A 15,386-nucleotide genomic window follows, 5' to 3' on the forward strand; every position below is an offset into this window, starting at 1 on the left:
AGAGAATGCCCACCCTTCTAAGAGGAATCAGTATATGTGCTTCACACATTCATGGGATTATGTGTGCACATGTGTGATTTAGCTCCCTTCATGAATCCAGTGCCTAGCCATCATTTATTTGCATGAAAGACACAGACTCTTAAAGATATTTGGTCCTGCCTCATTCCCACCTTCCAGCATTGATTGATGGATGTTTCCCTTCTGGCTATTGATGTTCAGCTGGAAGGGAGGGAATACTACCAAGCACTTTGATTTGTGTGTCCTGCACATAATAAACCTGGATGCTGTCACTTGGCAGCAAGGCAGAGGACAGGGAATAGTGATAAGGAAATAAGGGCCAGCAAATATTATACAAGTATACTTTTCTGCTGGCTCAAAATATATGGATAGCATTTTAACTCAGTAGTAGGGAAAGGCCCTTAGGGAAAACTAGTATAAAAACTGTTTCCCCTAAACTCTACAGTTCATGCTGCAGACAAGGACTCCCATAATATGCTTTTCTACATCATATTATATGCAGAGGGCAAAATTATGGTGGAATATCAGTCAAGTGAATGTCAATCAAGTGAACCTTCAGCTGCTGTCTGACACAGTCCAGTCCAGACATAGGTCTGACAGCTCACTGAGCATGAGATCTTAGCTTGAGCAGGACCAGCACATTTGGGCAAGAATAAAAATAGCAGCCTCCAAGATACCAGAAACAAGAGTTAATCTTTCTGAGTCCTACGCACTAACTTCCCAGCTGTAAATATAAAAGTCTGGCTGCTGGGTATTTGCTTGCTGAAACTGACAGCTGCAAATCCCCAAGAGACTTGAGTGGTTTGCTTTCATTTTCTGCATTTGTGCTGGTGTTAATTTGCCCAGACACTGCATCCCACAGAGTTGTGTTTGACAAGATGACAAGCACTCTGACCGCTTCTGAAGAATACAGCAGGACAAACAGAAAGACAGGCCAGTGTTGGATGGAAGGCAAGGCCAACTCTTCTGTTTACCTCCTTGTTAAGCACCAATGTGCAAGTAATGATGCTGAAGGTGGTGAGTCTTCAAAGCAGAGACCTTGTTGTCTTGAGATTCTGCATAAACGACGTAATTCCACCCACCACTTTTCCTCCTCCTTCCTGATGTTTAAAAGAGTTTAGTGAGACAGATACAGAGTAGCAGAAGATTAACTTAGTTTATCCAGAAATGCCTCAGCACAGCAAAAGGCAATATAACAGCATTCATTTCTGCTAATAAACGCCAGTCTTTGCTTAGCTCCGCCAAAGACTTGCTCGGGGGTATTTATCAACAGAACTCTGAACAATAAAGGCTGCTAGACAGATCTATTTTCAGAATGAGAAAGGCTACAGTTGATATCCGGGTCCCCAAAGCCCTGGGGTGAAATCCCCAACAGAGCACACACTGGCTGCAGGGCTTCCTGTCTTGTGCTTATGGAAAGAAGACCCATCTTTCCACCTCTTGAGACATTGGCTCCTGCCAGAAGGGGCTGGCATGCTTTTGTTCATGAAGGCAAAAAAAAAAACACAAAAACCTCTTAGGCATGCTAGCTGAAACTTAATTGCAGAAGGAAAGGAATGTATTGTAAAGCCTATTTATGTATATGTATTCATTTGAAAAAGTCCTTGGCTTGTCAGTGTGACAAAGAATGAAGCTTCCCAATGAACTGCAATCAAATTAGGCCCATGGTGCAGAAGATAACAACCCTATGCTTTGTTACACTTGCTGCTACAAGCACTAAGAATTACCTTGTTAAATTAGGCAAGCCTATAGTCAGATGCTATATTCCCCATTTTTGGTCTACCAAATGCCTTGAAACATTGACAAGCAAGGAACAACAAACTTGATAGATTATTTTACCCCAATCATCTCAGTGTTAAATTGCTTTTTATTTCCCTTGTGGTTTTAATCTTTTTGAGTGGTGTAGAATTATTGAGTTAGGATCTTGCAAGCCATCTAATGATATCACCTGCATAATGGAAGGAATTTAGCTATAGGAACATTTACAAATAATGGCACTTTGCTTCCCCAGCCAAAGGCTTCTTATAAGGAGAATTCTCATTTCCCACCCAAGTACCTTAGCTGGTGATCCATCTTCCTTCACTTCCTATGTTGGATTTCAGTTCCATAATCTGCCACTTTGAACTGCACTAGCTAGGAATCATGGGAGTTGAAGTATAACACATTTGGCTTGGAAAGTCTGTTCTAGGGGAGCAGAGCTTCCTTGTAATCTTTCAATTAGTTTACATACTGTCGTGTCCGTCGCAGGGAAGGAGACTCGGGAGCCAGTGACTTAGTTCAGCTCTTTACTAAGTCCTGAGACCGGCTCGGGTTACAGAAGAAAAGCGGCGGCTTTTATTCTCTGGCTGCGGTGGCCATGGCCAATGGCACCGCTTTGAATCTCCCGCGGTTAGTTTCTACCAATCGCGGGGGATTCGCGGCGGGCCAATCAGTGCGGCTCGCTCAGCCAATCAGGTTGCCATGCGTTCTGACCAATCACAGCGCGGCGCTGGCAAGTATGTTAATGGATCGTACAGAACACCCCTCCCCTCTTGGTTTGGTCCTACGTAACGTAGTCCCGTAAGTAGGCGGGGCTCCGTACTTGCCTACTTGACCTGCGCAGGTTAGTTGCTGGTTGGCCTTCGGCCGGTTCGGTTGGGTTCTGTGTCGCTCTCTGCCTCGTTGATGGAACCGCCTGGAAGTGTGAGCCGGGCCTTTCGTTGCAGCTCCCTCCCGGTCTACCCGGGTTGGTCGAGCTGCTGTTGTCGCTGCTCCCGCTTTGTCTTTCCGGGCTGGTTGAGCTGGCCTGGCTGCTTCTCCCTGGTGAGGCTTCGAGCTGGGCATCTGTTTCTGTCTCGGTTGGTAAGTATTCCTGGTTTCTTTCTGATTGGGGTTGGTTCCCGGGGCCTTCCCTCCCCTCTTGGTTTGTGCTGGGGAGGTTCCCTTCTCTTTCTGTGTGTCTGTCTGTGCTTGTTTGCGTGTCGGTTGTGTTTCCCGTGGTTGTTCTTGATCTTATTTGATCGATGTGTCATTTCCATTCTTGTCCGTCGGTTGTTTGTAGCCGGTACGAGCGGGGACCTGTTGCTTGGGTTATCGTCGCTGGTATCCAGAGGGGGTCCCCTCTCAGGTTTTTTGCGTATACCGCATCGCCTGGTGTAAATGTTCGGTACCAGCTTGATGAATCGGTGGGTTTTTTGGGGTTGTATGTGGGGTGCAACCTATCCAGGGGGGACCTTAGTTTCCTCCCCATTAGGAGTTCTGCGGGGCTTTTGTTGGTCGTTGTGTTTGGGGTTATGTGCTGGATAAAAAGAAGTTTATTTATTTTTTCCTGCATGTTTCCAGTCTCGATTTTTTGAATTGTTTTTTTCGTGAATTGGACCATTCGTTCCGCCCTACCATTCGCCGCCGGATGAGCCGGCGCTGTCAGGGCGTGCCGTATTCCCCGTTCCGCTAGGAATTTCTCGAATTCCAGAGTGGTGAACTGTGGTCCGTTATCTGACACGACCACGTCTGGGAGGCCGTGGGTTGAGAATAGTCTGTTGAGCTCTCAGATGACGGCCTAAGTGGTGGTAGTTTTCATGTCGCTTACCTCCAGCCAATTGGAGTAAGCATCTACCGTTATGAGGAATGTGTGTCCTTTTGTGGGTCCGGCGAAATCTATGTGTATCCTGGACCATGGTCCCCTGGGGGTTTCCCACTCCCGGATTGGGGCGGCGGGTGGGCATGGTCTGGATTCCTGGCATTGCTTGCAGCTAGCCACCCAGGCTTCAATTTGCTTGTCCATCCCTGGCCACCAAGCGTAACTTTTGGCCAGGGCTTTTGACCTGATGATTCCCGGGTGCCCCTCATGTAACAAGTCCAAGAACCTTTTTTGTAATTTTTCTGGGATTACCACCCTGTCCCCCCATAATATACAACCCTTCTGCGTGGAAAGTTCCAATTGTTTGTTTTTAAAAGTCCTGAATGTCTCGTCGACGTCCTTTTCCGGCCAGCCCTTCTCCGCCCATTGTAATACCCGCGCCAGACGTTTGTCTTTATTGGTTTCGTGGGCAATGTCTGACATGGTTAGGGGGAGGTTGGGTATGGCCTCGATGCTCAAGGTGGATGTTGTGGGTGCTGGGTCGGCGTCCAGGTCAGGTAGCGGTATGCGGCTCAAGGCGTCTGCGTGTGTGATCGTTTTGCCGGGTCGGTGGATCAGCCAGTAACTGTAGGCGGCAAGGAACTCAGACCACCTTGTCATTCTTGGGGATAGAATGTTTGGGGTGGCCTTGTTCCCTGCCAGGATGCCCAACAACGGCTTGTGGTCCGTGATGATTGTGAATGTCCTGCCGTAGAGGTACTCGTGGAATCTTTTGACGGCGGCGATGATTGCCAGGGCTTCCTTGTCGAGTTGGCTATAGTTCCTTTCCGGCTTCGACAAGGTTCTTGAGTAAAAGGCGATGGGTGCTTCATTTCCGTTTGGAAGTGTGTGGCTGAGGATCGCCCCGATCCCGAACGGTGATGCGTCGCACGTGACTGTCAGCGGGAGGGTCTCGTTGTATTGGATGAGGACAGCATCCGATGTGAGTAGGTCCTTGGTTTGGTTGAAAGCAGCTTCCTCTCGTTTCCCCCAGGTCCAGGTGGCTGTTTTATCGAGCAGCCTATGCAACGGTTCCACCGTGGTCGCCTTTTGGGGTAGGAAAACATTGTAATCAGCCCAAGAAATGCCTGCAGTTCTGTTTTGTTCCTTGGTCTGGGGGCTTCTTTGATGGCTCTGATTTTTTTCTCGGTTGGGTGAATGCCGTGCCGGTCTAGGAGATATCCTAGGAACTCGACCCTCTCTGTATGCAGCTGGCATTTTTCTTTTTTTGACTTTAAGCCCGGCCTCTTTGAATTTTGTTAGTACCTCCCTCAGGCGACCCTCCAGTTCTCTTTGGTTGGCTGCTGACACCAGTACGTCGTCGAAGTAGGGCACCACCCCCTTGATTCCTTGTAGGAGTCTTTCCATGAGGCTCTGGAAAATTCCTGGGGCTACGCTGACTCCAAACTGGAGTCTCTTACAGCGGAAAGCCCCCCGGTGGGTGACTATGGTCTGCGCCCCAGCGGTTTCTGCGTCGACCGGTAACTGTTGGTAAGCTTGTGCCAGGTCGAGCTTCGCAAAAACCTTGCCTCCCCCCAGTGAGTGTAGGAGGTGCTGCACTACTGGGACGGGGTAGGTGCTTTGTTGTAAGGCGCAATTTAGGGTGGCCTTATAGTCCCCACAGATTCTCACCGACCCATCGGGCTTGACTGGGGTGACTATGGGGGTCTCCCACCGGGCGTGATCAGTTGGCTCTAGGACCCCCTGTTTGATGAGCTTGTCTATCTGCTCATTGATCTTCGGCCGGAGTGCGAAAGGTACCCGCCGTGGTTTTAAACGTATCGGGGGAATGCTGGGGTCTAGACTGAAGGAAATAGGGGAGCCTCGGTACTTGCCTAGGGTGCCGTCGAACACTTCCTGGAAGTCCCTTGCGAGTTGCTCTTCCCAGTCTGCCTCTGCGATGTGGTCGATGCCCATCACTTCGATTCCGAGCGGCGCGAACCACTGTAGTCCCAAAAGGCTGGGGCGGTCTCGGTCCACGACTGTCAGGGGAAGCTTTGCTGTGCGCCCTTTGAATGTCACTTTGAAGTGTCCTGCTCTGACTACCGGGATACGGTTTACTTGGTAGTCTTTAAGGATTAACTTCTGGCTTTCCAGCCCCCTCTTGTGTATTCCGGGCACCAGGCGCTTGATTTCCCGCCATGCAACCATGGTGAGGTAGGACCCGGAGTCCACCTCCATTTTGCATGGCTTGCCCTCGATGCCCACTTCCACGTATATCTTCCGGGCGTCTGCGCTTGATGAATGGCCGATGACGACCGTTTGGTGGGTCTCCTCTCTCTTCTGGTCCTCGCCGTCCCGTCGGCCCCGGTTCCAACGACTCTCGGCTTGTCGGTCCCTGGGCCTGGGGGGGGGGGTGCCGTCTCATCTCCGGCCGCTGTTTTCTCGTCATCGGGGGCTGTAGGCTTTCTTGAGGTGGCAGACTCGGGCGATGTGGCCTCTCTTATCGCAGTGCCGGCAGATCGCATCGAAAAACCGGCACTCCGATCGAGGGTGGTCACCCCTGCAACCGGCACATTGGGGCCCCGACTTACGACTCTGTCGATCGCGCCGGTCCCGTTCTGTTTGGAGTCGATGGATGTCCTCCTCTTCATCCGTAGTGTCGGAGGCGGAGTCAAGGTCACCATGGTGGGTGGTGGTTTCCCGGTGGCTTGCTTCTGGACGCGTCTCGGTTGTCGTGCCCGCCTCGGAGGTCGTGGCTCGGTCCCCGGTGTCCTGTCTCCACATTCGAGCCACCGATTTCCGGGTTGCCTCGGCGGCGGTGGCTTCGGCAAGGGCGTCGGCGAGGGAGATGTCTCCTCTTGCCATCAGCCGGCTTTGTAGGACCAGGTCTTTGAGCCCGAGGATGACGCGGTCTCGTAGTGCCTCGTCCATGTCCGTGAAACCGCACAGGCCTCCTAGATTCCGTAGGTCTTCCACGAAGTCGCTGATGCTCTCACCCGACTTCTGGTCCCTCCGGTAGAAGTCATGCCGCCTGATGAGGGTGGGCACGGCGGGAGCATAGTGGCCTCGGCGCAATGGTTCAAGGTCAGCCCAGTCCATCGCCTTCACGTCCTCGGGTCTCGCAAGGGCTTTCGCCATTTTAAACACTGCGGGCCCGCAGTGTGTCAGGAAAACAGCCCTTTTTTTCTGCCCGTTTGCGTCCTTGAGGTTGCTACTCTCTAGGAACATCAGGAACCGATCAATGTATGATTTCCAGTCCTCAGTAGCTTGGTTAAAGGGTGCGGGCGGTGCGAGGCTGGCCATCTCATCGATCTCGTTCCCTCAGGACCACGTGCTCGGTGGGGATCAGTTGCGGAATCCCATCCTCGTCGCCAGTGTCGTGTCCGTCGCAGGGAAGGAGACTCGGGAGCCAGTGACTTAGTTCAGCTCTTTATTAAGTCCCGAGACTGGCTCGGGTTACAGAAGAAAAGCGGCGGCTTTTATTCTCTCTGTCTGCGGCGGCCGCGGCCAATGGCACCGCTTTGAATCTCCCGCGTTTAGTTTCCACCAATCGCGGGGGATTCGCGGTGGGCCAATCAGTGTGGCTCGCTCAGCCAATCAGGTTGCCGTGCGTTCTGACCAATCACAACGTGGCGCTGGCAAGTATGTTAATGGATCGTACAGAACACATACCATGCTAGTTAATTTCATGTTCATTTGGTTCGTGTTCACTTGCCTCTTTCGTCCTAGTGTATTTCACCTTGCAACACAGATTTTGAGGCTTATAAAAAGCTTTTAAAAGGATCCTTTTCTTAGGATAATTCCTACATTCTACTGTACAATACTAATTCTATTCCCTCCTTACATTTCATACTTTTATGTATCTTTTCCATTCTTAATTGTAGCCTGATTGTTTCCTTAAAAATATCAAACTTTTAAGCTTTTCTTGATCAGTAAGCTGTGCCTTCCTTACAAAGCTAAATCATTTCAGTTGTCTTTTACAGCATTGTCTTTTCTGTAAAACACATTCTTTAAAATGGAGCAAAACTACTGACTCAATATTTTAGGAGGCTGGCATGCAGAACCAGTTCACACATGAATGTATATATCTTCAGGTCCAGTCATTCCAACAATATTAAGCACCATTTTGGATGCACAGTTAGGTTCTAAACATGTGAAAATCAATGAGAGTCTTTGAAAGTTCTGTCCATGCCATTTTATTTTTAATTGGAATATCAGCTTTTCCTGGAGGTTTTAGCATACACAAGCATATAAGAACATGCACGTGTGTGATTGCCCAACCTGTTTATATGCATGGCACAGAGAAAATACCAGAGGGACCTCAAAGCAGAAACAAGAATATAAGGAAGCCATTTTGAGATAAAGAAAACATTCCCCTTCTGAATGCTTTTTGTTCTTCTGCCAACATCTATTACACAAGTGTCCAACCCTGGCAACTTTAAGATTGTGAACTCAACCATGCTGGCTGGGGAATTCTGGGAGTTGAATTCCACAAGTCTTAAAGTTGCCAAAATTGGACAGATCTATTCCAAAGACTTTCCACAAACACCAATCCTGCTCTCAGCTGATTTGCCTTGCCCTTCTCAGCCCTGTCAATGAGAAAACACACCTTGAAGCTACAGTATTAGGTGCCCTTTTCTTCCTTATTCCACTGGCCCCAGTTGGCATCATGTAAGCACCTGCCTAAAAGCAGAGTAGGATGAATGCAGCTGGGCTGGTGCAACGTGTCACAAATTAACTTCAGGTTATTTTAAGGGAGCATTTTCTACATAGCTCCTGGCTATGAAATGGAGTGATAATTAACATTATTCCCTTCACCCCCATCTCCTTCACATTTTCTTTCCTACCTTGGCTAATTATTCTCATTCCTTCATGAGTTTTGTCGCCAGAATGAAAAGGTCAGTTAGCATTTATCCTTCATAATGCCAAGGAGAATCCAGCAATAAAAGATTAAAGAAGCTGCGGGTGAAACTTTCTCACCTGGATTCTTTGTGCTTTAACTCATTTATTCACAGCAATGCAATGAGAATGTAACAGGGTCACTGAAATTGCTGGCTTACCACTGAGTAATTTCACTTGTTTCATAACCCCACTATGTCATGGCCTGGTTTCCACTTGGTGTCTCAACTCCTTCATTGTAGTACCAGAAGTTTTTTTTAAAAAACAAAACAAAACATGTACCTATAGCTTTATTGCAAAAGTAAATAAAACACATTACTACAATCCCACTAAAGTATAGAGCCTCAGTTACCCAGATGCCTAATAGCATTGCAGATGAATAAGGCATTCCCAGAGTGTCCAGCATAGCAAATGAAATGAAAGACACATATTTTATAAAAAGCCAAAAAGATTTGAATAGAATTCATTAGTTTTGATTCATATAAAGATATAAAGATTAATTACATAAAATATTGCATTTTATGAACACACGAACTTATCTTAACATGAAACCAAAGCATTAACCTGTGTATTTTGAGCTAACTTTTCATAAATGTTTGATAGGGTCATAGCATCACGCAGCCATTGCTATGGTGATGTAAGGCTATCTTCATTACTGTTGCATCAGCTCACCAATGATTGGATGATACTAAAAAATCTATATATCTCTAATGAGGAACTAGTCACAGATATACTGAATTTATTTCCACATCAGTCAGTTGCAGCAAAATATCAACGTTGCGATATCTTACTTTTTTTTTTTTTTTTTGCAAGTGTCAATGAGAGACTATTCTTGCCTGTCATCCCTTACTCAAAATTCCAAGTCTGTAGGCCTCTCTTGAAAAGATGGGAATGGCAGATCATTTCCATACTGCTGCCAGGATCACTAGAACACCAGGAGTTGACTTTACCATTTACAGAATTCAGAGTAATTAATTGAAAGGATCTTGGAGATCTTCTAATCCAATCTCTTGTTTAAGCAGAAGACCCTACACCATGGGTGTCAAACTCGCCATGTCACTTGTGACATATAGCAACTTTTCCCCCTTCACTAAAACAGGGGTGGGTGTGGCCAGAGTTTGACACCCCTGCCCTACACCATTCCAGACAAATGGATGTCTAATCTCTTCTTCAAAATATCCAGTGATGGAATACCCACAACTTCTGGAGACAAGCCTATCCATTGTTTAATTGTTCTCACTATCAGTAAATTTCTCTTTAGTTCTAGGTTGGATTTAAAGCCTGGGAAATTGTTTTTACTACACTAAGCTTAAACCACAATAAATGGATTAATCTTCAAGATTCCATCAGATTCCTTTAGCTGTGGCAGGCATTAAATAAACAGATCATGAATAAAAAAGAACCAACCCTTGTCTAAACAGAGACTTATTTCTGATAGTCCTTAAGCTACAATAAACTCAATATTTTGAAAAGATGTCACAAGATTTTGTTGTTGGCAGAGGCTGATCATAATTCTCTGGTGTTTTAGACTGGAGTCCTTGCCAGCCCTGCCTGGAGATTTCATCAGGGACTTGTAACATGCACAGCTGATGGTCTATTTCTGAGCTCTAACCTTTCCCAAAAGTTTCCTCAAGAGGAAGGAGAAACAGTGAAGATTTGAAATGATCTTTCTCAAAAGATGAGTTGGATTTATTTTTAATATGACAAAGAATCATTTCTTCATTTATACATAAACGTAAAATCAACTAAGATAAGGCAAACTATAATACATAAATAAGGTTTGATGGAAGCTTCTTTTGAAGCTTTTTGGTTAAAGAAATTCAGTTATATTATTAGCAACTGGATAAAAAGCTTAACACTTGTACAGTTTGGTGATTTTTGTTTGCAATATATATCTTGGCCATGCTACTTTATGCCAGAGTGCTGCATGGAATAGCAATGTAAGGGAGAAAAATACAGAATTTCAAAACAACTCAATCAGCTGTCATCTCCCAAACAGGAAGAGATAATGTCAGCAACCACAGCGTGTAATGATTTATTACTACAGCATCGAAGTATTTGGCCATTTATAGAGCTATAATGAGAGCACTCTCCTATCGTAAAATGCTCAGAGAAAAGAAAGGCAAGGCAGAGAGAAAGAGATAAGATACGCCAAGTTTTACACATTAAAACAGAAAAAATGGTTGTTTGTCAAGTGAAGAGAAAGACCTTGGGGCTGGTGGCAACACATCTGGCCAGCAGAAGGGCCCATGGAGCAATCCTTTCATTTTTTTAAAGTTCTACATCAGAACTGTTAAATGCTTATGGGCTGAAGAAAGAAAATTTTGCCACCTTTATGAGGTGTACAGGTCTCAGTCAGAAAAGGGGACAGAAAGATACTGAAATGAATCACAGTTGGCAGGCAGAGTTTATTTATACTTCTAGATAGGTAGATGGGCTCAGTTCACATTATATGCCAAACCATTATGAGACTCATTGGTTTTGGCTCAGAGTATTGTGTGAGCCCAGCCACTGTGATGTGTAAAGTTATGATTCATTGCTTGGCATATAATATGAACTAATTAATAAGCCACAGTTCAGCAAATCATAGCTTAGCACATAATGGAAGCCCAGCTTTGCAGATAGCCCTTCATTTCTGTTTAACTCAGGAGACTCTGGGCCATGAAAACATCACACCTTCTTTTCCTTAGCCTTTGCAAAGAATTGGCTTTAACTGGCCTTAACAAAAGCCTGTTGCAGCTCTGGGTCTTTTACTTCCAGAGATTTACTTTCCTGAATTTCATGCTTTTTAAGGTAAGACAGAATAAAATAATATCCAGCTCTTCCTTTCCTCTCCACACCATGGACAAAAATCTCAGGTGTAAACCCTGAACATTTTTTGCCTAAACTAATGCAGAGTCATCTGCCTTCTGCTGCCTGCTGTTACTCCCCTCACCATCTGTTCTGCACTTTGATGCCAGAATCTTTCACCCTGTCCAACAGCCCTTTGTAAATCCCTGCACTACTTCCCTGTTAGCTCCCAAGTCTAATATGAAAGAGTCCTCCCCTCCAATACTACTTTTAGCACTTTCTCTGGAGCAGCCTTTCAACTGGAGAAGAATCAGCAGCTGCTGGTGAGCTTATGGTTGGACAACCATCTTTTGATTTCTGCTCCTGAACTGAACAGAGAGGTGGATTCAGTGACTTGAACGGCCCACTGAGCCTGCAAGTCTATGATTCCTGCTTTAGATAGGAGTGTGGAGTAAGGCTGAGGAAAACCTTGGGGCTTCTTGGATGCCATCTATACTGCTCCCTTTGGCCTTTCAGAGGCAGACCTTCCACATTTTGGAAGGTTCCAGCAAAGGACCTAACATCAAACTCTCTTGCCTTCAATGCTGGGTGCCTCAGGGAACTTTAGCCCTGAAGTTAGTCTTCTCTGTTTCCATTCCACTGGCAGTTAAATATATTTGAATTTAAACAAGCATTTGATCCTACTGTAGGTTAATTTTAGTATTTATTGATTTTTAGTCTTCTGGCTATTTATGTTTTTGACTTTGAGGTTCCTTTTTATCGAGTTATTTTATAGTGCTTCTATCCACACTGAACACTGGGCATCAAAAACCAATATGAAAACAAACAATAAAATAATGCTGCTAATAATAACATAATCAAGCAATAAAATATTCCATTTCTATGATGGATGCCCCAGCCAGTCTCCTCTGACCAAATTCATTGACCAAGTTGGATAGTTTTTGCCTACTTTCAAAATGCAAGCAGGATGGGAGCTCCAAGCAGGATAACAACTCTGATAACTACTAAAGGAAAGACCTGTCAGCTGCTTTTAATTTAATCATTGTATTAACAATAGATGCTGATTACTTGGGTCTATTTTCTCACCGTATGTATCATGTTCCAATGTTGCAAAATACACACTCAAGTACAGAAGACAAACAGATTCAGGGGAGATACTTCTTCAAGAATCTCTATCTTCAACTGCAAGTTCTCTGGGCCAAAGAACATTGCTTTTTTACATTTGCATTTGGAATACTTGCGGGCACATCTGGAGATCAAAATCTGTACAGCAAGGCAGTATTCCAAATAAATGTAGGGTTGATAGAAGCTGCAATTCAACAAATCTGGAAGAAAACATGTTTGCTTAAATCCACAGAGTGCCATAGAGAGAAAAGGGATCAAGAACTGGACAAAAATTCATCAGGTTCCTAAAGCTGTCTGACATGGCTGAAGTTCACCTTCTTTTCTCAGATGAGAGTTAGGAATGTGCTCTGACTACTCAATTCTGTTGAGAAATCCAATTTGTCACTTCATAACATAGCCTGCTTTGGTGAGATAGCAACACATCATCAGTAACATTCATTCTTCTTCCCTCAGACTCTGACCATCAAGTTGTCTGTTTCCTTCCAATTCGAATAGTTTGGTCAAGGCTCTAGGAAATACACTTTATTAGTAGGGTATACAAATGAAAACTGCAGAACTTACAGACATGTTGTGAGGTAAGGTAAGGTGAAGTAAAGTAGGGTAAGGAAAAAAAACCCTGCTAAGTTATCAACAGTAAGTGGGCAGAATTAAATGCCATTTACTGAAAGTCGGCTTTTATAAATAAGTATTTTGATTTGGAAATAGTTTCTGAAATGCTGATGGCCCTTAAAGTGGCCACTTAGTCCAAATGATTTCATTGTGCTAGGCACCCAGTGTTGTTTTTAATAGTTTCCTAGTTATTGTTTATGAAAAACTTTTCTAAAACACTGTAGTTAAAAAGCCACCAAGGAACCATTTTCTCAGATCAGAAAACAAAACTATCCATGGTGGGATTACCTTCCTCCTTTTCCACCCTACTTCAATACCAACATTTAAAATAAAGTAGAATCAATTACAGTTTTTACAAGTACTATGTCCACCCTTTTGTGGCACTCTGAAGCAACACATTATTTAGAGTTTTCTTGTTCACCTTCAGTTGCAATGGTAGATTCAGCACTCATTTATTGCCACTACAGTTTAATTTTTAAACAGCTGCTTTCCACACCATATTTGGAATGCAGAAATCTGAATGCGGTAGAGATTGTTGTTGTTGTTGTTGTTGTTTTGCTCTTTGCTGCCATCTAGTCAGTGACAGCAAAGAGAGGGAAAAAAACCAATCTCTTTATTGCCATCAACCCACACTTCAACTGATTATTCAGATTTCAGCCAAATTCCTTGCAATATTCCTAATGTGGAGATCGAAGGAATTTTGTTCAGTTCTTTTTTCAAGATCCATCCTGACTTGTGCCTTGTACAAGACAGATGATTTTGTACCTTACTTGACTTGTTCTTACTAGCTGAGCTCATTCTTTCTAGCCTATTATCTCCTGCAAACTTTCATTACTTATTCAAGTTTTATCCTGCTTTCATATTTGGTCAGTTCAAGACAGTGAATATAACTAATGCTCCCATCTCCATTTTTTTTTTTTTTTTTGGCCATAGAACAACAACCATCAGAGATGGATTGGGCTGAGAAGAATCACTGGTCCAAAACCACCCACCCGGCTTTCATATTTACAGTTTCCTGGTTTCTAATTCAGCACCTTAGTCACTATACCAAACTAGCTTTCAAGTTAGAAGTGAGTGGCTGGTTCAAAATCACAGTCTACCTGTGAATTTCCTTATCTTGAATAAGCAAAAAGTAAACACAAGGAACTGATGGCTATGTAAATGCAGTGCATGGACATAAATGAGCACGTAGCACTTAATATCACTTAAGACTTATACAGGTAGTCCTTGCCTTAACAACTGTTTATTTAGTGACCGTTGGAGGTTAACAACAGCCCTGAAAAAAGGTGACATGACCATTTCCCCCTCTTGCAGCATCCCCCTGACCAGGTAATCAAAATTCAGATGCTTGGCAACTGATTCTTATTTATGATGTGCCTTGGGGTCATGTGATCAGCCTTTGTAATGTTCTGACAAGCGAAGTCAGTGTGGAAACCAGATTCATTTAACAACCGTGTTACTTACATAACAATTGCAGTGATTCATTTAACAATTGTGACAAGAAAGATCATAAAATGGAGCAAGATTCGCTTAATTCATGTTTCACTTAGCAACATAAATTTTGGGCTCAATTGTAGTTGCAAGTTGAGGACTATCTGTATACCGTTTCATAGTGCTCTACAGTACTCTCTAAGTGGTTTACAGAGTCTTGGTCCTCATCACCAATCTGGGTCCTCATTTTACCAACCTTGGAAGGATGGAAGGCAGAGTCAACCTTGAGCCAATCAGGATCGAACTCCTGGCTGTGGCAGAGTTAGCCTGCAATACTGCATTCTAACCACTGCATCACCACAGCTCTTATTTATTAATCAAATTTATATGGCCACCATTTCAGAGAAAGTGATGTGCTGCAATCATGTATAATCCTTTGAGCCATGGGGGCACAGTGGTTAGAGTGCAGTACTGCAGGCTACTTCTGCTGACTGACTGCTGCCTGCAATTTGGCAGTTCAAATCTCAGCAGGCTCAAGGTTGACTCAGCCTTCCATCCTTCCGAGGTGGGTAAAATGAGGACCCAGACTGTTAATCTTCATTCTGCCTGCACCTAGGGCCAGAATCAGCAGCATAAAGCCCCCAGAGTCTGGCCTCCTCTCTGCAGGACTGCTGTGTGGAGAGGAGATAGCTGGGCAGGGATTCCTGACTATTGTAATGCTCAGATCAAGTCCTCCTTGCCAGCTAGGCAAGCTCGGTGATTAAGAATGCAGGGAAGTTCACATTGCCTGGCTGGGCGAGAGGGAGACAAGCACAGCCATTCTATCCATTGGGCCCCTGCTTACTGCCAAACGCATTAGGGGATAATTAAGTAAAAATAGGCCTTCCGACCAGTGTAGCTCATTAAGGGCTAATTAAGTTAATTAGTGCCAGGTGTGGATTGCGGCTCTCGCTTTCACTTGGCTGTTGTTTGC

Source organism: Notechis scutatus, chromosome 2, assembly GCF_049901735.1.
Source record: "Notechis scutatus isolate UNSWTSFEM ecotype Mainland chromosome 2, rNotScu1.2, whole genome shotgun sequence".
NCBI lineage: Eukaryota > Metazoa > Chordata > Lepidosauria > Squamata > Elapidae > Notechis > Notechis scutatus.